Source organism: Pseudopipra pipra, chromosome 17 (genome assembly GCF_036250125.1).
Source record: "Pseudopipra pipra isolate bDixPip1 chromosome 17, bDixPip1.hap1, whole genome shotgun sequence".
Classification (NCBI taxonomy): Eukaryota; Metazoa; Chordata; class Aves; order Passeriformes; family Pipridae; genus Pseudopipra; species Pseudopipra pipra.
This window is the reverse complement of record NC_087565.1, coordinates 643794-668528: the sequence shown is the minus strand read 5'-3', so window position 1 is coordinate 668528 and position 24735 is coordinate 643794. Positions and strand designations below refer to the sequence as shown.

Here is a 24735-nt window from a genome sequence, read left to right as displayed (position 1 = left end):
TGAGGCAACAGCCCTAAAAATAAAATGACCCTGGAGGACTCAAAGCTGGCTTGCTCGTTTGGCTGACAGCGTATGAAGTAGGAGAGCAAGGCTCGTGCTTGTTCTTCTGCAGTTATATGGGCTCTGTGGGTTTTCAGATAACTAAACACATCCCCAGACATGAAGGGGAACTTCATCCTGACCTGGTTTTGCTCATGGTAACATCTTCATCCCTGGAAGAGAAAAGAGTGATCCCTGTATTTCCTCTGCTGTCTGAACACACAGTACCACAGGCACTTGTTCAGTGGACACAGACCTGTGAGTAACATCAGTGAGCACTCACTCCACCAGCCACACGTCTGAACTGAAGCTGTGAGCTCTCCAATAAAAGCAAGGCATCACGAGCTATGATGCACATAAAAAGGATGTTTCCATATTAACCATGTTGCAGGCTGAACACATGACAAAGTATCACATATGGACTCATATAAAGGCCTCTATAATAAAATACCAAGTTTGTAGAAGCAGAAAAGATGGTCTTGTGCTTAAGCACAGCACTAGAGCCACAACATCTGGCTCCTGTCCTTGGTGTGACCCATGGCCATCCTGTGAGACCTCAGGCAAGTCTTGTCTTAGCCATGTAACAGTTATGAAATGACTACAGAGTGCAGGGATTTTTTTCCTTTTTTTTTTTCTTTTAACAGTGCAAAGCAATTACATTCAGGGAGCTTTACAACTCATTTCTCTCTGTTTGATCTCCAGCCTCAACTTTCCTGGCAAAACAGCAATTAGAGCACAAGTGCTGAGCCGGCTCTTTGTTGCTGCCCATGCCCTACCAGCCTCTGAAAATGGTTGTGACTCAGTCACCTAAGCTGCATTCTATTTATTCATGTGTAAACTGGGAATCACTATAATTGCTTTCTAAGCATTAATTGATTATTCCTCATAGCACTGCTATAGAATTCCTAGAACAGAGAGGAAGAAAACCAGCAAGAGGAGCAGACAGCAGCAGAACTGCAAACTACTAAGAGTTCTTTGTTTACTTCTTTTCTTCTGAGCGTGGTGCTGCAGGAGGATCTCTCCAGTCACATCTTGGTTTGCCATGCCATGGCTTGCTCTGTGACTTCAGTCCATACATCTCAACTTTTCTCTGTTCAAGCCCAACTCCCTCTTGAAAGTGAAAGTTTATGTTCCCAGGGGCTTCCTGACTCTCCTTTACAATGAAGATATGTCCACTGATATTATTACCTATATTTATCTTTCCCTGTCATTAGAGGCCAAGATAGTTAGCTGGATATCAGATGAATTTCTAGGTGCAGTTCCCTCCTTCTACAGCTTCTCTCTGCAGTTGTGTATCTCCAGGCACCACTCCCACAGTCCCACATTTTCTCCAGCTGGTTGGTCCTTGTATAGCTCTGCACATCTCCCCACCTGTTACAGCAACGGGCTGCAAAGAAATCGTGACCAACACACTGCTGTGTAGGAAGAGAAATTAATTTCCTCCCTTCCTGGGGCCAAACTGCCTTGAGTCCAGCACGGACACAGCAGCATCTAAATTCCCAGAGAAGGTGAGGAACTGAGCAAGAGTGGCAGGAGGTGTGTTATACAGACAGATTAACTTCACACCCTTAATCATTTCCAGCAACAAAACAACCAAAATAAAACACAAATCAGACTACAAAACTCAGGTCTGGTTCTCCCTCAGGAAAAAACCCCTAACAGTAAAAATACAAGCCTAAAACAGCCACCTTTGGAATTCACTTCCATGGAAAGAGGCAGTATATCGTATAGCTTGGTAATGCAAACAGTCTCCTTTTCCCTAATGGAGTATATACTCAGCTCATAAAAAATACTGCTTTACAGAGTCATAGCTTGAGCTTTGGTTTTCATGGTGTTAGGTTAAAATTATTTTACTATTGTAGTTATTTAGTCACAGATCATATAATCACACAACAACTATTGCCATCACAAGATCATCTGGGAACAAGGTCTGCACATTTTACTCCTAAAAATTAGTTTCCTTTCATCTCAGGTGACAACATGGAAATGTATTGAAAAGACAAAAGGAACATTCAAACCCACTAGTAAAGATCCAGGCAGATATTGTGAGCTGTCTGTAAGACACTCAGAGAATCATCCCACCTGAAACCCAGAGGTTTCCCATGGCAGAGGGGAAAGTTATTTGGGAAAAATACAGCAGTGAAAAATCAGACTTTTCTGGTAGCAGGCAGCTAGCTGAACACTCATTTTTCTCCTCAGAGAATGTTTTAATGGAAAAACTGACTGATGTGGCAGAGCCTGTTCCAGGACAGTGACACTGAGTCACAAAGCCAGGCCGTCTCTCCACGCAGCCTGTTCCGTGGCCTGGAGTCAATGGAAGGCTCTGGAACAGGCCCACACACAGCAAATGAAGTTTGCACATGGCTGTTATTAGCTCAGACCCACTGGAAGGGCTGGCACTGAGAAGCTGCTGCTTTCAGAAGGACTCTTCCCTCACAATCAGCAGTGTCACTGCTGTCTGAGGATGCTCTGTGCAAACTGTGACAGGCACCAAACTGAGGGGTGTGCTTTGGACTTTGCTGTTCAAAGAGGAGGAAAAAGAGTTTCACAGCTGTAGGTTGAGCATGAAAAATGTGGCAGGTGACAGAAAGAGGGTCACCACACTGTAGGAGTGTCTCTGACACTTTATGGGCTTGGATTTCTGTCGTATTATGTGAAGTTAGTGCTGGCAAAACAGAAAAAATGCTTGTCTATTTAAATCCTGGGATGAGGAGCAGCAGTAGCCACCTCTTAATAGGAAAAAATATTCTCCTTCAGATGAAGGAGGAAAGAAAATCTATATAAAGGACGAGCAGTAACAGAAATCAGACATGGAAGCCTAAGTTAGGATATGAAAACAAAAAGTAGCTCCAGAAGGGACTCTGAACAGGCTTAATTGATCTCCTGATACAAAGTACGTCCCTTGAACTCAGACATCTCTTTCAGCTGGGGAGAGGGACCAAAAAATGCCCAAGCACAATAAAGTGTCAGTTCAGGAGAACAGAGAAGAGTCAGAGGCAGGACTGTTCCCAGGACAGAGGAGAAGCCACACAGGGAGCTCGTGAGCTCCAGCTCTCAGCTCCTGGTTTTGAGGCAGGACAGGAGGAGCAGGGGTGCTTTGCCTTCCCTCTGGGGGCTGTTTGTCAGGTTTAATGTCTTTGCCTCAAAATGAACCCTTGGAATCCCTTCCACTGCCCTGGGATTTTGGGGGAAGATGCCTGAGTATATTTTACCTTACACTGCTACCACTGAACCTCACAGAATGATTTGCATGGCAATGTTTAAATCAGTGGTTACAATCTACTGAGGCAGGGCCTAGATCTTAGAAGAAAATGAGGAGTGGAAAAGATGGCACTACCCATAACCAAGTCACTGACAATTTAAAAACAAGCTGTCCTGAATGCTTCCTACTTGATGACCCTGATAAAGTAACAAGATAGAATTACAGCTGCCATCCCCTTCCATCCTGCTGGAAACCAGGGGGAGTGACACAAAAACTGGTTGCTGGTTTGGTGTAGAATGAAAAGACAATCCAACCCCACGGGCTCCCTCATGAGAGGTCAATGCTGACCCCTCAGAACTGCTCAATATCCCTGTTGCAATGTGTCAAGTTGGCAGAGGAGTCACCAGGCTGGGGAAAACCTCGACCAACTTACTCCTGACAACAACACAACAACCAGCAGTAACATAAACAGAATTAGTTGTGAGCCAGTCACTCTTGTTACAGGCAAAAATACCTATCTAACCATTAATGATCTATACTTGGTGCCCTGAAAAGCTTTCAGCTTTCTGAAACTGTCACGGGTAATTCAGTTGAGTGAAAGAGTCTCACTGAGCAAACAAACGTGACTGGGAACTGTTTATGAACATTGTACCAAAAGCCACAACTCAATAAAAACAGGAGAGATGGTACTGGTCAAATAACTGATACACAGTAACAAATTACAGAAACCTCATAAAAGCATGGAAAATTATACAGCCAGTAGGATCATGCGTAAAATACAGTAAATATGAAGTTTATTAGGAATCTTAAAATGGAATTTGTGCTTAGAGCTAACATTAAAATGCAAAAAGTATTACCAGAGCAAGATATTTTTCAAGACAATATACCTAAGCACTGTCCATCTAAGAGATCCCAAACTGAGAAGCAAATGCCTTCACCATGTCACCACGCCTCAGAAGAAGGAACATTCTAGAAAATAACCATTATTTGCTGCCATATCTTGCTCATCTCCCAGATAAACTCTGGATAGAAGGATCTCACAAGCCAAGGGGCTGAGGGCATTGGTGTTAATTGGTGTTAAAAGATCTTTCAGAAAGCTCAAAGTCCTTGTGGAAGGATACACACAGTGCTCTGCTGGAAATCATGGACAGCAAGAGCTGGCAATCATCATCCATGGCCCTCCTGCCATCCATGGCCCTCCTGCCATCCATGGCCCTCCTGCCATCCATGCCCCTCCTGCCATCCATGGCCCTCCTGCCATCCATGGCCCTCCTGCCATCCATGGCATGCCATGACCTTGACCTGATTTTTAACCTCTTCCATGCCATGCCTGGATGCCAACCCTGCAGGGTTATGCCAGTTGAAGCTTCAGTGATTCTTGCAAACTGACAGATGGAGTGTCAAAGCAAACAGCATCTGTCCAAAGGGCCCCAGTAGGTGATGCTCCACAGACTATCTCCTGAACATCTGTAGTAATTAGATGCTTAAGCTGAACAAAATTTAATTTTGCAGGCTATGTTGAATCAGATATAGATCACTGCACAGGGGCCCTTGATCTGCTCTGCACTCCCAGAAAATAATGTTGCTTCTCCCCAAGCCCTCTTCACCTTGAACTTCTGAACTATGGCAGCTTGTTTTTTCAAAAAATAGGCATTTAATGACTAAATACCCAATTTGGCATCCAACAAAATTGTTTCCCATGTCAAAAAGGAGACCACAATCAGAAAAAAACACAAATGAGAAGCAGGAGAGGCCCAAAACTTATCCAAGAGGAAGACATCTGAGTTGATATCCCAGTGCAGGGATGGAACACACTCCCTTCCCTCCCACCACAGGGAGGCAAAGCTTATCAAGTCACTGTCAAAGATACACCAGAGACCATTTAATTTGCTCTCAGTTACACATACCTGAGGTGAACCTGCTCTTCAGTCCTTCCTGCCTCTGGCATTCCCAGCCCTTGAACTGACTTGCCCTGGAGTTGGACTCTCTCCTTTTAAAGTTACAAGAAATACCTTGTTTGGGAGAACAGCGATGAAAGCATTCCTTTGAAGGAGAACCTGGGACCAGCAAAAGCCGAAAAAAGCAGATGCAGAGTCAAGTCAAGCAGTCAGGAGGCAGATGGGTCTGGAGAGAGCAGACACCCCTCAGAACAGATGATGGCTGTCAGACTGATATATCAACTCTTACTGGTACATCTTGGACCTTACTGTAGCCACAGTTCCCTGGTTACAGAAAAAAACACATTGATATGTCCTTTCGAAGGTAGGAAGGGGCAAGGAAACTAAATCCCTTTGTGCTGCACAGCAAGGAAACACTATTAGAGAGGGGCAATTTCCTCAGAGTCCCACATCAGGTAACCCTGATCATTCTGAGCAGGGAACAGGCCAGAAGATAAATGTTCAGCCTTCAGCACTTATTGCTCAGAGTGCAAGGTTCTCATATGGAGGTTACCATAGAACACTGGATTATGGTGATACATTACCTTGCATTGCTGATGGGTTTTTACACAGGTGTTCACATTCATTGCTCAACTCTCTGTAGTTTATATTATTTTCTTCATTATATCTAATCTACCATGTTTCTCAGGCACTTATCAATTTAGGATCCTTCTTCTGTGAGCAGTAATATATTTCTTAAACACTGGACAGATTCACCACTTACCTGCCAGCACTAGTTCATTCCCTCTCCTTCTGGAGAGCCCTAAAAAGATGGACTGTTGATTCCATCCTCTGCCAAAAGCTGAAGCTGTTGGTCTGGGAACCTTGTGTATTAAGAAATCCAGTTGTGCTCCCTCTTCTTACTCGATGGCTTTTCCTTTCCCAGCTACAGAACAAAACTCTTCAGATCATACCAGAAGAGGGCAATTCATTATTTTTTAGTTGTCAAAGTTGAGGGTGAGTAGGAAATGAACTGAAACAACAGAAATGCTGATCTCGTTCTAAATCATATATTCAATTTAATTCTCTGTTGGTGCTTGATCTTTGCTCACTAAGCCTAAACTGTTCACACATTTGGTGCAGCAACTTCAGAGCCATAAATCATAGAACCATAGAATGTTCAGGGGTTGGAATGGACCTTAAATATCATCCAGTTCCACCCCCTGCCATGGCCAGGGACACCTTCCACCAGACCAGGTTGCCCAGAGCTCCATCCAACCTGGCCTTGAACACTTACCAATGTCATCAGAGGTTGCAACTGGAGAATGGGCAGAAGATGAACTAATGGTTGGAGTCCAGGCTGGTAAATGCCAACCAGACACACTGGGTTATAGTCCAAGACCTTCAACTGTCCTTGCAAAAGTGTGATCAGACTCCAAAACATGCAGCAAAAGTGCTCTCCTGGACTGACTTACTGGCAGGGCTGGCTCAAGTTTCTCTGACCTCTGAAACTAAAAGTTTACAGAATTCTGGACTTCAGAAGATTATCAAGAGAGATTTCTCCATGTGACAAACCTCAGGCCACCTTTATGAAAGGTCTAAACCCTCTCATCACATCCTGCACCAAATCCCACTTTGGACAGTCAGAAAAACTCGGGAAGAAAGGAAACAAATAAAAGAAGGAAGGAAAACTCCCAATGGGCCTAATATGGGACTGGGGGTTGGGAAAAGAGAAGACAAAATAAAAGCCATGTCAAATGACTCTGCTCTCCCCTCTATTTCATTTGGAGAGAAGATTAGGTTACTACAGTTCAACAATACTCAGTTCGCTTATTGCTTTGGGCATTAGGAACTTAATGCAAAAGTAATGAAGTTAAACCTGTGGCATAGATAATGGTCATTAGCAGCCTTCTTTCCCTGTCATAAACCTGACCCTTGTTAACTCCCATTTTATCTCTCTATGCAGATGACTTTGAGTGGGGCAGGAAGGATTCTTTGTTCTGCCCAATTTGGGAAAAACAGCAGCTGGAGGGTGTGCAGTGCTGTGTCCAAAACTGGAGCCCCACATCACAGCCCAGGCTGCATCACAAACTAAAGGAAAACACCAGGAAAAAGAGAATTGGAGCCCTTGACAGAAAAAAAGCATAACTTCTAGTAGAACTCAGAGCTTCCAGAACTCCTCTGGGATTGAACTCTCCTGAGAGGAGGGTGCTACAGAAGAGGCAAAGATTAAAAAATTTTAGCAAGAAACAAATCCTATTTACTGCTTAACCCCTCTGATTTCTGTCCTCCACCTCCCAGATACTGGAGCTCTTTCCCTGCTCATTAATTAAGCTGGTTCAGAGTTTATTGACTGAGGGCAAACTGCCCCTACAAACAGACCCTTGATGGTTCCTGCAGTGTTTCTGTGCCACGCTCTGACAAAGGCAGTCCTGGCACCAAGCTCTGCCAGGGAACATCATCTCCCCTGTAGGAGAGAGATTTGAATAGAACTATATGATCAAATATCCTGATTCTTCAGTAGTTATCTAAAACTCAAATATTCTTTTACCTGAGACCCAAAAGGAGCATAATTATATCCAAAATGAGCCCACTGTTTTGACTGCATGGGGAAAAGTCTGTCTCATTATCACCTAGGTCTGAAAAAATGCTCTATCCATCTGCTTTTAGAAGTAAGATGATCATTACTAACTTTTTATATGTTTACCTAATAATGCTCAGGCTTTTTTTTTTCCTGGGAATTACTGAAGAAACTCAGTTTAAGGTTACAAATTGAAGTGACCATGCCATTGTCTATCTACAAAAGGAGAAGGGCTATACAGGAACATTGGCTTTAAGGATGCATTAATCAATTTTGAGTTTTCATTGCCAAGTGAACCCAAACAAACCCAAGAGACAGCAACAGAGCCCTCAAGCAAATTGCAAAATGTCATTACCTTCAAAGGAGGGATCATCTGGCCCATCACATTTTTCAAAGTGAAAATGCTTCATAATAATGTCAGTCATCACAAGAGTTACACCTATATTTGAGTAACAGGGAATGGATTAGTCATCACTTGATGAGTGAACAAAAAGCTGAATTTTTGAGCTATGGTCCCAGAGAATTATCTGTTTTCCTGTAAACTCACTAGAAGAGAGGAAAACCACAGACTAAAATCTCAGCTTGGGGTAATTCTGTATTTCATGTTGAAATGGGGTCTGTACAGGACATTGCTGAATAGACAGATAAACCAGTCAAATGTTAAGGTGTAGAAGCCAATAGGACTGGTTGAATCATCTCCCAATCTCCTGTTCAGCTTCTCATCTACTTATTTACACAGACATATGTGATTTTGTTGCCAGCTGGTGATTTGGCAATAAAATGAAATCTGAGCCTAATGTGCCTAGAAGATTTGTTTGGAAAAAAATAAACCCAAGATAAAAAAAACCAAACTAAGTAGTACTTGTTTATAGAAACATTACAGTACCTTTGATCCTCTCTTCTGTTCTGCTTCAATATGCTTGAGTAAAAAGAAAATACGCTGTAAATTCAGAGAGCAGCATGGGGGCTCCTGTGTTTGTGTTGCAAAGACAGACTGAAGCCTTTAATCAAGACAAACTCCTGTAGGGCAAATTTCCCAATCTGGCATTACTGTGGTGGTGTTGCTGGGTGGATCCCCATCCAAGCACTGCACAGCTCCTGGAACTGGTCTGACCCACTTCTGTGGCAGGGCAGCCCTCCAGAATTACCTGGGCAGGAGAGAAGGTGTGGAGGCAAGAAGGTGACACACAAGGAATGAAGACATAAGGCAATAAAGACATAAATGTGTGGAAAAATAAGGCAGGACACTTAAAAAAGGCTGAAGACACTGAACTAGAAATACCAAAGCAGAGACACAAATATAGAAATACAGCATCCCTATAAAGATGTTTCACATACCCATAACCTTGAATAAAAACATTAACAGTAAGTCCCTTGACCTTTTCTGTACATACACGTGTCAGACAAATATGTACACACTGCTCTTAAAATCTGATCTTTATTGTATCTCACATCAAAGTCTAACTGCCCATGGACAGACTCTCGTGGAATATGAGCATGCAATAAGCACAGGAGGAGGAAACAGGCACTAAAGCTGCTTGTCTTATAAAATCTGTCAGGTTATAATACCTAAAAATACTGGATACTGTTGTATGTGAAATTGCTTTAATAATTACCCTTAAATATCAGATGTGCAAAGGTACCCTCAAGGTCTGTTAGGACACCACCTTCATAATCTAGAATTTTTCACTGGTTTAGGGTCTTCAAAAGACAACCAAGGGCCTTTCAAGTGTCTGTCAGAAGTGCATCAGGTGGTACATAATACTGTGCTGTGCTTCAGGCTGAAGTACATTGAGAAATGCAATACAGTATTCAAATAAGAATACCTTTTAAAAATACAAGAGTTTTTCCTTTAAAACCCTGTTTTCAAGCAGTGTAACATATTCCACTCTGACCAAAACCCTGTCCCTTTCCTCAGAACAGCTGTCAATATACTCAGCTGATTCTAAATTCTCTGTGATCAGATAAAGAGTTGCAGTTAGAAACTCTTAACAAAACAAATCAGAAAGGGCTCCAGGATGGCCAAGGGAAAGCATCATTTGCCTCTGCAAAGATTCTGTGCATCACTGACAGAAAGTAAATTAATTTTTAAATAGAAGTTAGAAATACTGAGCCAACCCTTGAATTGTTACACTGCACTGTAACCCAGCAGCCCCAGTTCCCAGAGCCATGGGAGGATACCTGGAGACATGTGCCCTGCTGAGGCTGTTGCAGTAGGACAGGGATTAATTCAGCTGCCTCCTCACATCAGCACCCTGGAGATGGTGTCAGGGAATCCCCCAGAGGCCACCTGATGGAGCTCTGTGGGTAATTCCAGAGGCTTCTCCATGGCTCCACCTTTCTGCAAGTCAAGCCTTTGAATGCAGATGGTGCTCCATGGAGAGGTGGACTGGTTGATGTGCAGGAGTGTTTGACTGCTGTCAGTTTGGAGGGAACAGCAGACAACTGAAGGCCAAATGCAGTTCCCTACAGCCATGCAAAGAGAGCAGGTGCTGAAAGGTGACTTCCCCACTCATGTGGGAGTTCCAAGCCTGCTGAGAACTTCCTCAGCCAAATGTCCAGGCTCCCTGTGCTGCAGTGGTTTTTGTGCTGCAGTGGTTTTTGCAGCCTTCTCTATCTTTGAAACATGAGCAAGTTATTGTTGGCACACAACAAAGCTGGCAAAGTGTCATCCCATGATTCAGCATATCAAGAAGATAGAATAATGAATCACTGTGCAAAAGGGTTGTGCAACAGGGACTGAAACAGTCCATATAAAAGCACTATTGCATTGGAATGGAAATGGCTTTTTCATGGAAGACACCCATCTGCCAAAAAAAACGTCGTATAACTAATGTTTTATGAGCAGAAGAGCCAGAGGCAGATAGAGACACCAAGGCCTCCTGTGACACAGACTCATGAGGAGATACTTTGGTTTGCCAGGATGATTTGCTTACAGTTGTAACATCTGGTACAGAAAGTTTTGAAAGAGATTCATGAATTGGAAAGAGGAGAAAAGATGTCCTGCATCTGATTTAAACTGCACTGTGAATTGGAGCTAATCCCTTGGAGTCAATGGAGAGAACCTGGCACAAAACCATCCTCAGTGCAGGGAGAACAGAGCCAGGGAGTGTCACTGTGCAGAGCTGCACCGTGTTCCTTCATCCAGCCCATGGAAAGCTGGCAGCACCTCAGGCTGCTTCTGCTATTTCTACACACACTGTTCACCCCCATGGCACTGCCCAACAGCCCCCATCCCCAGAAATCCCTGCCAGAGTGCCCTGACAGGGTCAGCCACGGGCATCCTGGAGGATGCCAATGCTGCAGCCCTAAGGGACCAGTGCCTGTTGTCTGTTCCTGCCTCTCCATCTCCCCTGCAGTGGCTCTCCAGCTTGCTAACTGCTTATGTTGAGCTGGTCTCCAGCAGAAGAGCACCCTCACACTCTTCTTGCCAGCCTTTCCTCCTCATTGGCAAAAATCAAGTGTCCTTCCTAGACAAAAGGCTCCAAAACACTCTTTTAAGATTTAACAAACAGCCTTAAAACCCTAACTCTGTAGGGTCTTTTTGTTGAAAGAGCTGATACCCTTAGAAAAGAAAGCTTCCTATCTCAGGATTTTCTCAGCTTGCCTTAAATGCATGGACTCCTACTAAGGAATCTGGCAACCATGGCTGAGAAAAGCAAGTTCACACATCCCACATGGTGGTTCTAAAGGGGGGCAGTGCTGCCCCTGGGTTAAAAATGAGGAAAAAGTGAAAGGTGCTGGGCTGTCTTTGAACCTCTTGTTTGTGAACCCCTGTTGCCCAGCCCAGGCAGAGGCTGTGCCCTCTCTCCAGCTGCCCAGCCCAGCACCAGGAGCAGCACCTGGCACCAGCAGCTCCTTTGCTGAGCAGCCCCTGGGCTGTCCCCGAGGGCAGCAGGGACTGACCCTGCCCAGCACTCTTGGAATCATCCCCACATGCCTCTGCATCCCCAGCCTCCACTTCTTCCAACTTAGATAACTGGTTTCAATACCCTGTTTAACTTCTGTTTTCCCTGCCTGTGCTCCCTTTTTGCTGTTGCTTCCTTCCAGCTGCCTTGCCCAAAGATGTGTTTTGTCACCATTTCTGATCTGTTGACTGGCTCAGATGTTCTTAATTCTGTTGATGACGATGGGAGACACGGGCAGAGAGGGAGGGAGGGCACACTGTTAGAAATAATATAAATAGATCAAACTTTCACCCTACACACTTCAAATTATGGGAACCTAAAAGCAAGGCAGTAGTTAAGGGCCTCAGCCACTTGTATTGGCAAACTCGTCTTTCATAAGCATGCAATTTAGATTTAATAATATGCTTAATGAATGGTAATTAAAAACAAATTGCAATTAAAACACTATTTAATGAGGTTTAACAGTGATGTGATAGATATGTATCTATCACCAAGCTCAACTTCAATAAATATTTTCTTAATAACAAACTGGCATTTAATTAGTATGGGAAAAATGTTGCAGTTAAATCTAAATTAAATTAAAATATACTTAGGCCACTTACCCACTTAATAGTATGTGTTAATGAAAAATATTTAAAAGGCTTTTTCTTTCTTTCCTTCTTTTTTTTTTTAAGGGTAATGGTTACAAGAATTAAATAAAAGGAATTTAATTGATTGCAGTATATGAAGGCACAATCCAGCCCTGCACACAAACACTTCATTGATTTAAGAGTTTCCTAATGCACCAGAACTACTCTCTGACACATGGAAATGAACAACCTGGCTACAATTTGAGTGTAAGACTAAGATTTAACAAATGCAACAGTTTACAAAGTCATACTCAAAATTCCCAGCACACTTTCCCACTCACCTTTCCATGGCATTTCATGATCCCATTATCATAAATATCGGAGCACCTGACAAAAATTTTTACATAGAAAAAAGTGGGTTTTTTCTTCCTGCAGATATAAGGTTTAAATATTATATAGAACTTTATTTGTTTAATGGGAGGGGGCAGGAGAAGAAGTTTAGTACTTTGAGCTTAGCATATGTCAACTATTTTGTTTGAAACTGAGGTTTGTGAAATCTTTATTTCTCATAAAAGGTATTTAAGTAGCTTAAACCTTGATCCTATCAGTCTCCTGTGCTCCCAAGACTCCTTATAGTGGCTGATACTTTAATTGCTCCAGCACTCATTATGACTTGGACTAAATTCAAACAGAACATTTTATAGGAAAATGAGCTTTTAGGAGAGCACAACATTTTTGTTCAGAAAACATGGATCTTTATAATACTTAGTATTTCTGATCAACTGGTTGGAACTGGGAAGGACTATGGAAACACAAAATAAAAACTAAACTAGTATTTTATAATTCCTTTTTTACACCATTTACTGACAGAAACTGGAGAAAATCCCAAACCAAAATGTTTTTTTCCACAGATGTGCCCAGAACTCCTTCTGTGTCTTCCCGAACCTGCCACAAGGGGTCTGGCTCACAGGGACACAACAGTGAGGCAGAGTTAAAATATAAATACAAAGGGTTCCCTAAGGCAAAAAAAGACTTTTCAATGTCTCACTCTGCAGCAATGTTGTACATAATGGCACTGCTGTAGAGCAGCACCTGGTGCCTGTACAGGTGTGTTTGTCATTCCTGCTGACAGGAGGGATGGACCTGTTTGCAGACAGAAACAAGCTTGTGAGAAAACATGGCACAACAACAAATGGAACTTAAATAAAGGAGGAAAATGCATTGGGATGATGTTTGCCATCAGTTCACTATGACTTCCTTTGCTTCTTTTCAAGTGGAAAAGACTTACAGGAACTAGATATTAAAAATACAGTTTTAGCCCTTAGCTTTGTTCCTCTTGAAGACAACACCAAGAATAGGAGATGATGATCATAAACCTGGTCTCTCTGCACCATTTCCCACTTAATGCCACCAGCAGCTGCTTGGCTCAAACCTCTCCTTTTCCCCTACATATCACAAACAGACTAGAATGAGGAGTACTAGTTTTAAATGTCAGTTATTTTCTGCTGGACTTACAGTGTCAATCTTGGTTTCAAGATATTCATTCAGTGCTGCACAGTATTATTTTAAAAAGCAAAAGAAACAGCCATAGAAAATAGGTAACAGATAAGCACTGTGAGAATGAGTTACCAAATATAGAATATAATATTATGCCACACATAAACAGAGGGAAATAGCACACATACCCAGCCAAGCCATGATTGATCCTGAAAGCTCAGAAATATCAGTTGCAGAATGTAAAGGATGTTTTCCTGGCATGTTCCAGCTTCAGATATGATGCAGATACCACTTAGCATTAAATAGTTCTCCTATGGTTCCAGTTTTCAAGCATGTGACAATTCACTGCTAAATGTGACATCCTGGAGGAAACAAATGACTTGATTAAGGACTTATTAACATTGAAACAGAACTGACTTCATGAGTGATGACAGGTCCTACGGTCCATGTCACTCTGCATCAGAGCTGAAGGCAAAGCTCCTGCCCTTCTTTCAGAAAAATGCAACTCTTTAGTTGGGAAATACCCACTCCACAGCAGCAGGCACAGAGGGAGCCTGGCTCCAGCAGGCAGGACAGGAATTCACAGCCAGGTTTTCAGGCCAGTGTCTCCAAGTGCACAGTGGTGGCTGTTGCACATCTCACCACACTCCTACTTGGATGGAAAAAAAAAAATATTTAAATGAAATATCTGGGCATCCTACGAAATAACAGTTCACAGATTCACAGAATAGCTGGGGTTGGAAGGGACCTCTGGAGATCAGCCAGGGCAGGGTCACCTGGAGCAGGAAAACCTCCAGGTGAGGTAAAATGTTGTGCTTGGAAGAAGACAATCTTCTTCCACTTTCTCCAGTTCAACAACTGGCTTAGAAGGCAGAAAGACCCAACAGGGACTTTGAAAATATGATTTATGATATGAATTACTGGATAATTGTGGAAATGCCTCAGTATTACACCTGGCTTTGATGGCCAACAGTCCTGCTACATCACAGCCCACAGCTCAGTGGTACCTGTGCAGCACATCCAGCCCTCTCCTGACAGCTCCCAGGCCCAGCCACACCGAGGCACTGCCCTCTGGAAAATCCAAGGGCAACCCGTGAGGTGTTGGCTCTGTCAGTGCAAGCTGCAGTAACTAGGGTGGCTCAGATGGAACTGGAAGTCAAACAGATTTGTCTTCCTGGTCACTTCAAGGCTCTCAAAAATTTCTCTTAATACATAAGAAAAGAAAAAGGAGAGGGAAACACAGGATCAGAAGCCCCAAAGACTAATTTGTTTAGGGTTGGCAGGACTGCCCCAAGAATGCACTGCCAGCCAGGAGAGCTGGTGCTCCTCCCAAGGGGAGAGCGAACCACCAGAGATCTGAACAGTCAGGACTCATCCTGCCTCCCTCAGGCATTGTGCACCAGAAATGGCAGCGAGGGGCTGGTACAGGCGGGGCTGTAACACCCTCAGCTCGTGGCCAACAGTCTGGCATCTCTGGTGATGCTCAGCCTGAGACAAACAGGAGGCCCATGCCAAGATGCTTTGCAGTCAGTGGCCTGTTGCCAGAGTGTCATTTTGCACAGAAGGGACACAATACCAAGCAATCTGGCTGAGAATGAATAAAAATGTCATCTGTGTTCGCTCCCCTTCAAAGGTTCATGCAGTATTGTTCTCCTCATGTGCAATAAAATTCCAATTGATCCGAGAGACAGATCAAAAGATGCTTCTCAGGGACCTATTGGTCAGTCTTCCAACCTAGAGAAGGAACTCACATCAAAAACCATTACATTTTATAGCAGTGCTTAAAAAGGGTCATTCTTTTCATGAGCTGGGGATGGTTTATTTTCTGCCTACTGGAAATTTGTCGCTCCTTTCACCCAGCAAAAAGCACAGGACTGAGACAATGAGACGGCACAGAAAAGAAACACAGAAATAGCAAAGCATCAGATTTGCACATTGCTGGAGATACAAAAGGAGAGATGATTGAGAAAAGGCTGCAAAGCCAGAAAAGCACTGACAAGATTTCTCTGCCATCTGCGAGAAAGAAAGGAGCAAACAGGAATAAACAGACGCGTGAGGAGGCAGGAGGAGGGAACGGGGACCTCACAGGGACTGAACTTGAGAGACTTGGCTGAAACAGAGGCATGTTTTTTTAAAAAGTTCCTGTCATTTCTGCCCTCAGTGGCTGTACATGCACAGCCAGAGCCTCCACGTGGGCCCTATCCCAGTGAAAGCACACGAGAGGTGCCCAAGGATTGTGGGGAGCTTTGCTGGGTTTCCCCAGAGAGGGATCTCCGTGTTTGACTGGCCCTTTGCACATCTCTGCACGTGCTGGAAGGACATGAAGGTGGAACAGTCAGTTGTGCAAGGTAAAGAGGATTTTTCTTCTCCTGGTCAGACTGAATTCAAGCACTTCTTGAGAGTTGTTCAGCCTCCCCATCTCCTAGAGATGGCAATGGATGTTGGAGGTATTGAGTAACACACAGAAAATCCCTAAGAAATGGGCTGTACAGCTAGTAGAAGAGGGACCAGTGGCAGAGAGCTGGGAAAAGGGTAAAGCTCCCTTTGCCATCTCAGTGCATTCCTGACAACAGCTCCTGATATGATCTGATTCTACACACAACCCTCAAGACTAGATTTTCATGCTTGGGGAGAGATGAGGAACAGCTGACAACAAGTCTTTGTGAACCATCATAATGAAGAAACTGTAAAATAACAAACAGAAGCTGGTCACAGAGCAGAGCACACACTCCTCACCTGCTCTCATGCAGGAACAGAGGCACTGGGGATTTAAAAAGATGAGCTTTTTCCTCATTTCCCATGAGAGGGTTCTGCATCCTTACTACTGAGTCAAATAAGTTCTGACAGGACACTCCTTGGGCAATAAATGAATCTGTGTCTTTAAAAAAAAAATAAAAAAATCAGAGAATCCCATAGAAGACCACTGTATTTTGAAATCTGAAGAACGACCCAAATAATAAGGACAAACAGCACTGGAACAAGTCATGCTCCTCTCCTCCCACCCCCCCATGCCAGGATCTACTCTCCATATGCAATCCCTGAACATGATTTGGTAACACAGGATTTCAAAAAATCCCCAGCAGAGATTCCCCCACCTGGCACAGCCATTCGGATTGTCATCCTAAGTGTGCAAGGAGCTGCAGTGAAGACATGCCAGCCATAACTGTATTCAACACCAGTTTGCTCTGGGACCTGAAGATTCCCCTGGCTCCAGCCTGGGAGAGGAATTCCCAGGCAGGACTGAGAGCACAACCTCAGAGCTGGATTCAGCACTCAGGTGCACTGCACAACCCAGACATGCAATACATCACTGCAACAGGGGCTGCAGAAAGAAGTTGCCATAAAGTTTCCATTCCAAAGCACTAAAATCTTACATTTGCTTATTAAATTTCAGTTGGGGCCCCAGGCAATTGAGCAGAACACCAGCCCAGCTACTGCCTTTTGCTTTGCTTACTGCTCCTGACACACAGCCATAACTCACAGGAGGAGATTTCAAAGCCTGGGACTCTAATCCTGGCCAACCATCCCTTCCACCTCTGGCTGTCAGGGCAAAACTCACAGCACGTTTCAGCTTTTGTGCTTGGGGATTTTCTTTTTTCTTTCTTTTCTTTTAAAAGCATTATAGGAGTGTGGAACAAACAGAAGATGTGCTGTTGTTCTGCTTAAGAGCCCCTGATCCAAAGTCTGGTTGAAACAATGGCAGGGTTCTGATGTATTTGTAGGCATTTAGGGATAACCCCAGAGTCCAGTTGGAAAGCTGGCACTCTCAGGGCACTGCTGGGTCTTTGCTCCCCCAGCTCACTGCTGCTCTCACTCCCAGGCACAGGGGGTGACTCTCAGGGATGATCCTGTGCAGGGTTAAGGGTTGGACTCGATGATCCTTGTGGGTCCCTTCAAACAGCACATTCTGTGATTCTGTGCCTGCAAACCCAGGTGAGGAGCAGGCAGAGCCCTGAGAACCCCCTGGCAGCCTGAAGCTCAGACCTGCAGCATCACTGAGCTGTGCAAGGAGCTGCTGCTGACACAGGGCTCTGCTCCTCTGTAAGTGCTGCAGAGTGGGGTCTGAGAGGATAAAACCTGCTGCAGCTGGAGTTCCTACTCTGTGACAATCATTTTAGATGGTACAGGCTTTAAAGCCCTCACTCTTTCTCATGTGGTGTTTCTATAATGCTCAGAGCAGTAAGGAAGGATGAATTTTCAAAAAAAGTTCAATAAAAATCAGATTTCCCACAAGCTTGGCTTAAGGGGCTCAAGGAATTGCCAACACTAAGTGCTCAAAACTTGTCAGGTCTCAAAAAGGCTTGAAATTGGCTTGAAAATCCTGAAAAATTAATAAGAAGTGTAAGAAACTTCTTATGTACTTTTTTATTTTGGAGCCTAGAACACAATAACCACATCATGTTTTAAGGTCTCTTCCATCACACCAGGAGGACTAGAAAGGTGTGGGTTTGCACCTCTCTAAAGAAGCCACGCTCTGGGGTTCATTTTCTGTTCAACAAAAGCAAGAGTTCAAAGAAATAGTACCTTTAGGAGAACTCCGCAGCATTACTGAAAGATTCCCAGCAGGATTCCCAGTGATGCAGCCAGGCTTGGCACCTCTGTACTCCTTCTCCAAGGCCAAGAGTCTCCACTCCCAGCTGTGGATCTCCCAACCTCAGGTAGCACTAGAGAAAAAGGGTTAAACAGAGGAAAGGAGAGATCAAAAGCCTCGTAATATATGTTGTAACTTCCTACATTATAATGGATAATTAATATATTAGCCATTCTTCAGCCTTTGCTAATCCCAAAGGTTTACTCTGGCTGGTCAAACCCAGAAACAGCACATCTCAAACAAACAACAGGAGCAGCACGTGCTGGAATCCAGCAGCAATGGAGCAAAGAGCTGAAGGATGAGCTTAACTCTGCTCAGCAGGGATGCAAACACACTGGAGGAGTTGAGCATGGGGTTAAATACTGGGCTGGCCTGAGACCAGATGAATTCTGTGGTAAGCTTATTGTTATCGCTGCTCCCATCACCATTATGCTCCCCAGGGAACAGCCCATCCTAAAGCTGGCTAATCTTTTTCAAAATGATCTTTTTCAAGCAGTTTATCCAGAATATAGTGGCGTTTACACTTTTCAAGTTAAGAATTCAGAAGAGCAAGATCAGTGAGTACCCGAGTTGTGATGACAGAGTTGAGCAGGTCTAACAACTGCTCTGCTTTGGATGATCTACAGCCCCTTGAGAACACCAAATGATGGAGCAGAACGTGCAACAAGTAAACACTGGCAGGAATATTTCGATACACAGAATAATGAGGAGAGCTCAGGCATTCCTATCTTGTTTGTTTTTAAACACAACGTTCCTGCTGTAAAGAGATGGGTAAGAGCAGATGTTGACATTCTAAACTCTTCCTCTTATTTAAAATACTAATACTGGATAATATTACAACAGAGGAGAGGACAGTGCTCCTCCAGAGAGATTTATTCTTTACTTTTTTAAACCCGACAGGCATTTCAGATGTTCAGGAACTGTGACTGTAACACATCTGCATTTTTATTTAATTACCTTTTCCTAAATGAGATTAAAACATGGCATGTGGTGTCTTTCAAACCAGACACCTGCACTCGGAATTAGAAGCTTCACAACTGCCTCCCCTTGAGTTCCCAGGGGTTGGGGAGGTGGTGGGGAATTGTTCAGCTCAGACACAGGGAAAGCTGGCAACCTCATCAGCAGCGTTATCAAGGCCTCTGCAGATCTGAATGGCTTTCCTGTCTGCATATTTTTATATGTATGTATATATATTTATTTATTCATTATATTTTAAGGCTAGTTCCGGCAGGAAAAAGGTAATAGAACAGTGAGAATTTCCTGTGACAGTATAACCAGGAAAAAAAAAAGGCCATTAAATAAAATAAACCCAGACAAAGCCTTATGTGACACTGCAATAAGGTTGAGATGCCCAGGTGCAACATGGGCCAAGTGTCCTTCCTCTGGCTCAGCACTGGAATCCTGCCCAGCTTTTGTGAAAGGTCCCAGAGCCTCGGGACAAGGCTCAAGGTGTTCTCTGCCCTTGGGCTGCACACTTGGCTGCTGCAGAGCCAGTGACCTTTGTTCCCAACACAGGGCTGCAGCAGGGGTTTCCTTCAGCTTTCACCACAGTTCTTCCCTCTCACAGGAAAAGGAACTGCTCAGCAGTTGGGCTTTGCAGCCCAAAGTCTCATTTAGAAAATGGACTGAAGTCTGTTGCTCACACTGGTCCCACGTGGTTGGGAGCTGCAGGAGATTCTGAGCTGGAATACAGCTCCAAGTGTGCTGCAAAGCCCTACCAGAGCAATTTGATCCTGTCCTGCACAGGCCAGGGCACGGGACACTCCATGTACAATGTCAGGCTCCTCCAAGGAACACCCCAACAAGGAAGAAGGAGTGGAGTTGGATGTGGACTCCTGATATTGCTGCATCTTTTCCTAAACAAACTCCACTCTCTGCACGTCCCTCCATCTGCCACCATCAGTGATCTCTGAGCAGAGGGACAGGAGATACAAAAGCAGAATTGCAGAATGCTGGATGAGTAGATTGTGCCTGATATGACCAAGAGCAAAGACTTGCAAGGGAGATGCAGCAGGAGGAGTGATGGACAGGCAAGGCAAGTGATTTTTTTTTTGAGCATAAAGAGTGGGCATGAACAGGGTGAGATGGGATTTGCCAAGGCCAGAATTAGCCCTGTTGTAACAGTGATTGAGGAGCATGGCAGTGACAGCCTGAGCAGGCCTGGGAGCCAGGACAGGGGACACGAGGGGCAATATTTTAGAGAGGCTACACAGAAACAAGTGGCCAGTTCAACACTGCCTGCAGGCACAAACCTAAAGAGACACAAGGTAAAGGGAATCCCCAGAGGTGTGAGAGACAGGCAGGAGCATAAGGGTGTCCACATTGTTTAAGAAAGAGCACAACTGTGGGGAAAAGCCTTGTTTTAGGTGTATTGAGTCTCAGTGACAGCCTGCAAGGGGACATTGTGGGGGGACAGGAACACCACCCAAATGGGAGACACACGGAGTAAGCACGTGCTCTCTGTGGCATCAGTATGGGCACAGAAACTGAATTTGGGTTTGCAGAGAAAATTATCAAGAGAGATGATGGAGAAAATTAAAGGATAATGAGGAGAAGTGAATCTCTTTGAGCCCCAAAGGAACAGGGAGGACCTGTTCTGAGCTCTGCTCTCCTTACACTAAACTGTTTCCCCTGGGAGGACTCCTCTCTACTGCTCATAAAAATACATCCAAGAAAGTAGCTGTGTTCTCCCCAGCCTCCATGCCCTCCCTGGTCAGCTGAAATTAAGCAATGGAAAACAGGACAACTTTTCCAGCAAACATGATTTTGCAGCACAAGCCTCATCACTCACCCTTCTTTGCTTATTATAATAGGAGTGTTTTTGTTTTTTTAAATGTGGAAAACAAACAAAGGAATCCACTCTGCAATACATGCCCCTATCCTTCACCCACAGGAACACTCCTAAAACACAAGGTTTACAGCTCGTGGCTGGAGAATTCCCTTTCATGTCAGTACCCACACTGAAGTCCTGGCAGGGCAAAGTGCCTAAACCAGCACCCGCTGTCACCCCAAACTTCCTCCTCCCCTCTTCCCAAACACTGCCTCGCCCTCCAAAGGTCCCCCATGGAGAAACAAACCAAAATTCGGCTTTGGTTTTACAGAAGTTAAAAAGCAGAGTATTTGCATGATCCTTCACCCCCCATCAATCAGCTTTCTGAGGGCTGCAGGAGCCTCAGTGACGTACAAGGAGCAGCTCTGAGGTTGGTGCTGGAGGCAGATGCTGCAGGAGCCAAACCAGACAGGGCATCATGCCCATGCTTACCAAGGACCTGCTGCAGGGTGCTCCTGACTCTAGCAATGTTTTGGCAACACACACAGTGTCCAGTCCCACTTCAAAGCCACCTCTGTGCTTTCAGAATCACGGTTAAGTGCTCGCTCTAATTACCACGTGTTTCCAGTATGTTTTTAATCATCATCATTAAGGGATTGAGCATAACCCACTGAGATACAGAAGTGTAAACACGAGCAATAATTATTCCAACCTCTTCCCTGGTTTCAGGTAATGATCACACTGTATATTTAAAGCTGCTCCTCGGTTTATGGTGCTCTGTTTTAGGATTATTTTATCCTGGGCGTTTCTGGTTAAGGCCAGCTAAAGGTTAAGGTCTGTTGGGGAGGGGGAAGCATGTGTTAAAATTATTTTAAAGGCTTTTAGTTATTTAAAGTCAATGCCTGTGACCTGTTAAGAATCAGCAAAGATGAAGACATCTGCCTTATGCTATTCCAGAGTAAACAGATCTGCTGCAGAACTAGAAGACAACCCAGAGTTGGAATTTCAGTTTAATTTATGGGAGACACGCCACTGGAATTTCTCAGTGTAGAAATGGGGATGTTAGTTTTAATCAAGCTAACAGGGGTGCTACAAGCACTCCAAACACAGCAGCCCAGCACTCCCAGATGTGCTAATATTTGCCCTAGCGTTCAAAAAACAAGTGGGAGAGGAAGGGGAGAGCTCAGCACTAAGGCAGGACTTTGAGAGGCCTCTGAGCATCGCTCAGGGTCACACTCACCAACCTCCCACACAGCACAGGGGCCTTCCCTCTGCTCCTCAAACAGGTCCCACAAGCAAAGCACAAGGGCTACAGCTTTTCCCATATATTTTTGTAGTTACTGGTCACTTTTTTGGCCACCCAGTGCATGGCCAGCCTATGCAAGGATAAATACTCTGTGCTCAGTGCTCACCTCCAGCTCCCCTGCCTGCCCCACACATCCCCCTGCTCTTGTCCTGGGCTGTCCCAGATTTACCCATTTCAAATCCCACTCATCTGTCCCATAACGGGGATCTGCAGCCTCCCAAATACTTAAAAAAGGCTTGAGCACCTAAAGACATGAAAAGGCTACCCAAGTGCTTTCTCATGGACAGTAAATATCTGTATACGTCACTTAATGCACAGCAAGAATGAATTTGAGCCACTTTAGCTGATTTTCCTTTAAAAGCTACATCAAATACCTTATATTTGCCATGGGAGCAAGGGTGAATATCTGAATTTCTGTGTCTAACCCTAAGCTACAATCTGTCCTGAGCAAAACTGTTTGAATTGTTTTCATCAGGAGGTATGTTTTGTTTGGGGGTTTGTTGTTTGACTACTATCTTGTTTGTGTTTTAAAAAATACTTTTCCCTGTTTTCCAGTGAAATACCAGACATGAAAAATTATTGTTGATGTGGTTTTAAAACCTCGTTACTTTTTTTTTTTTTTTTTAAGTTATTTTTCTTGGTAAAATATAAAGGAACTATCTGGCCATTGGAAACTTTGAAATAAATATAATCTTTGCAAAATACCTTCTGAAAACTTTTTGATGACCTTCCACCAGACCTGTTCCAGTTTATCCTTGGCTCTGATGTGGAGAACCTGTGTGACCTCATGACACAATTTTCTGAGCCACCATTCCCTATTTGTTGAGATAATAGGAATTCGAGTCTCCAAACAAGTGATTCTTCATCAGAAAAGTGACAGTCCATCAGATTGAAGGTTACTGCAGAAACATATCAGCTTTGAATAATTACAGCGTTTGTGGGAAGTATTTTTCCAGTTCAAGATGGAGATTTCACTCCATGAAAAAAAAAAGGCAAACAAAAAACACTCAATCATCTTAATCATAACAGTGATTGTAAAACCCCCAAACAAGCTGCTTCAGACTGGAGCAAGGCTTTGTTTTTTCACAGGCTCTGCAGCATAAATTACAGGCTGAGCTTTGCTCAGGGCTGCAAAGGTGGATTTTCACTGAAAGCTCACTCACACCACCCCCAGTCGTGCCCAAACATCCAAAATGTAAATGAAAATCATTAGGCATGTACTGCAAACAGGCTGACTCCCACTTTGGTGGGTGCAGTCCAAGGCATGTCCCAAACTGCTGCACGAAGCTGGCAGAGGTACAGAGAGCTCCAACCCACTGCCCATGGGCCATCTGTGCCCACAGGTGGGCAGGGGGAGAAAGGGAGGCTCCACCCTGTTCCCAGAGGAGGTTCAGCCTCTTCACCCAAGTGAAAGGGGCTCAGCCAGGCTCACAGTCTTCAATTCATAAGTGTTCATCTATGAAATCGAATTCCCACCCCTCTCCACTAAGAATCTGCTATTTCAACCAAGCACAAGATGTCAGGATTTTTGCCAACATGAGCACAGCTGTCAAAATCTCATCCTTGGAAAGAATCCCAGATAGACACATGTTTTACCCCAGCCAAAATGGTCAAACTTTGCAGAGAAACATTCAGAGAGGAAAAAGGTTCCATATTGTCACTGCGATAGCTTGGGATTGCTCACAGCCAGACAACTGGGGTGCAGTGCTTTAATAGCTGAACCATTAAAAGCAACAGGCATCTTGCTATTGACAGCAATAAGAACAGATTCAGTGCCTTTGGCACAAGATTATCAAAAGCAGCATTGCAGGAAAGGAAATAAGCTTGTTTGAACTTGGGAGACAACAAATAAAGGGGAAATATGCTTTCAATGTTCTATTTCTAGAGTATGTTTTTCTAAATAACTTCAGCACTTCTGCCTGGTATTTCCAATGGAAGTCTGAGGAGTCTTGGGTTTATGCTGTCCTCGAGTTCATGTCCTTTCAAGCCTACCTGGAAATCCAAGCCTAAGAGACTTTGCTGGATTTGCCAGGGGTGCACAGGGTGGAAAGGTTCCTCTCTGGATTATCCCAGGGACTAGAGCCAACCACAGCCCAGCCAGGAGCAACCTGCATGGAGGGCAGGGAGCAGGAGCACTGAGGCCCTGCTGACAGAGTCCACTCTCATGTTTAGGAGGATCCCCAGCCTGGAACTCTGCAACTTCTCACAGCAGAACTAAGGTTCAGCCAAGATTCCCAACCCACTGAGCAGGGAAGCACCAACCTATTTCTCCTGATCTGAGACATGCAGAGGACAAATGGTTTTGCTCAGGTCCTGGGTAGGGGCAGTGGCAAAGGCAGCAGAGGTGCAGCAGTGGCTCAGTCCTTGGTGCAAACAGGACCTGCCCAGTGCCTCT

The 24735-nt window shown here is 44.3% G+C and overlaps 1 long non-coding RNA gene across 1 annotated transcript in view; it reads right to left on the bottom strand.

The window, feature by feature from the left end:
• LOC135423408 (uncharacterized) overlaps window positions 1-14142 on the bottom strand; it is a 98381-nt gene extending 84239 nt beyond the window's left edge. Inside the window, exons 1-4 of the long non-coding RNA XR_010434812.1 lie at window positions 13862-14142; window positions 8586-8847; window positions 8055-8138; window positions 5149-5298 (exon numbers count right to left, since the gene is read on the bottom strand). This is a non-coding gene — a long non-coding RNA (uncharacterized LOC135423408). The remainder of the gene's footprint in view (window positions 1-5148; window positions 5299-8054; window positions 8139-8585; window positions 8848-13861) is intronic.
• Window positions 14143-24735: the final 10593 nt, after the last annotated feature.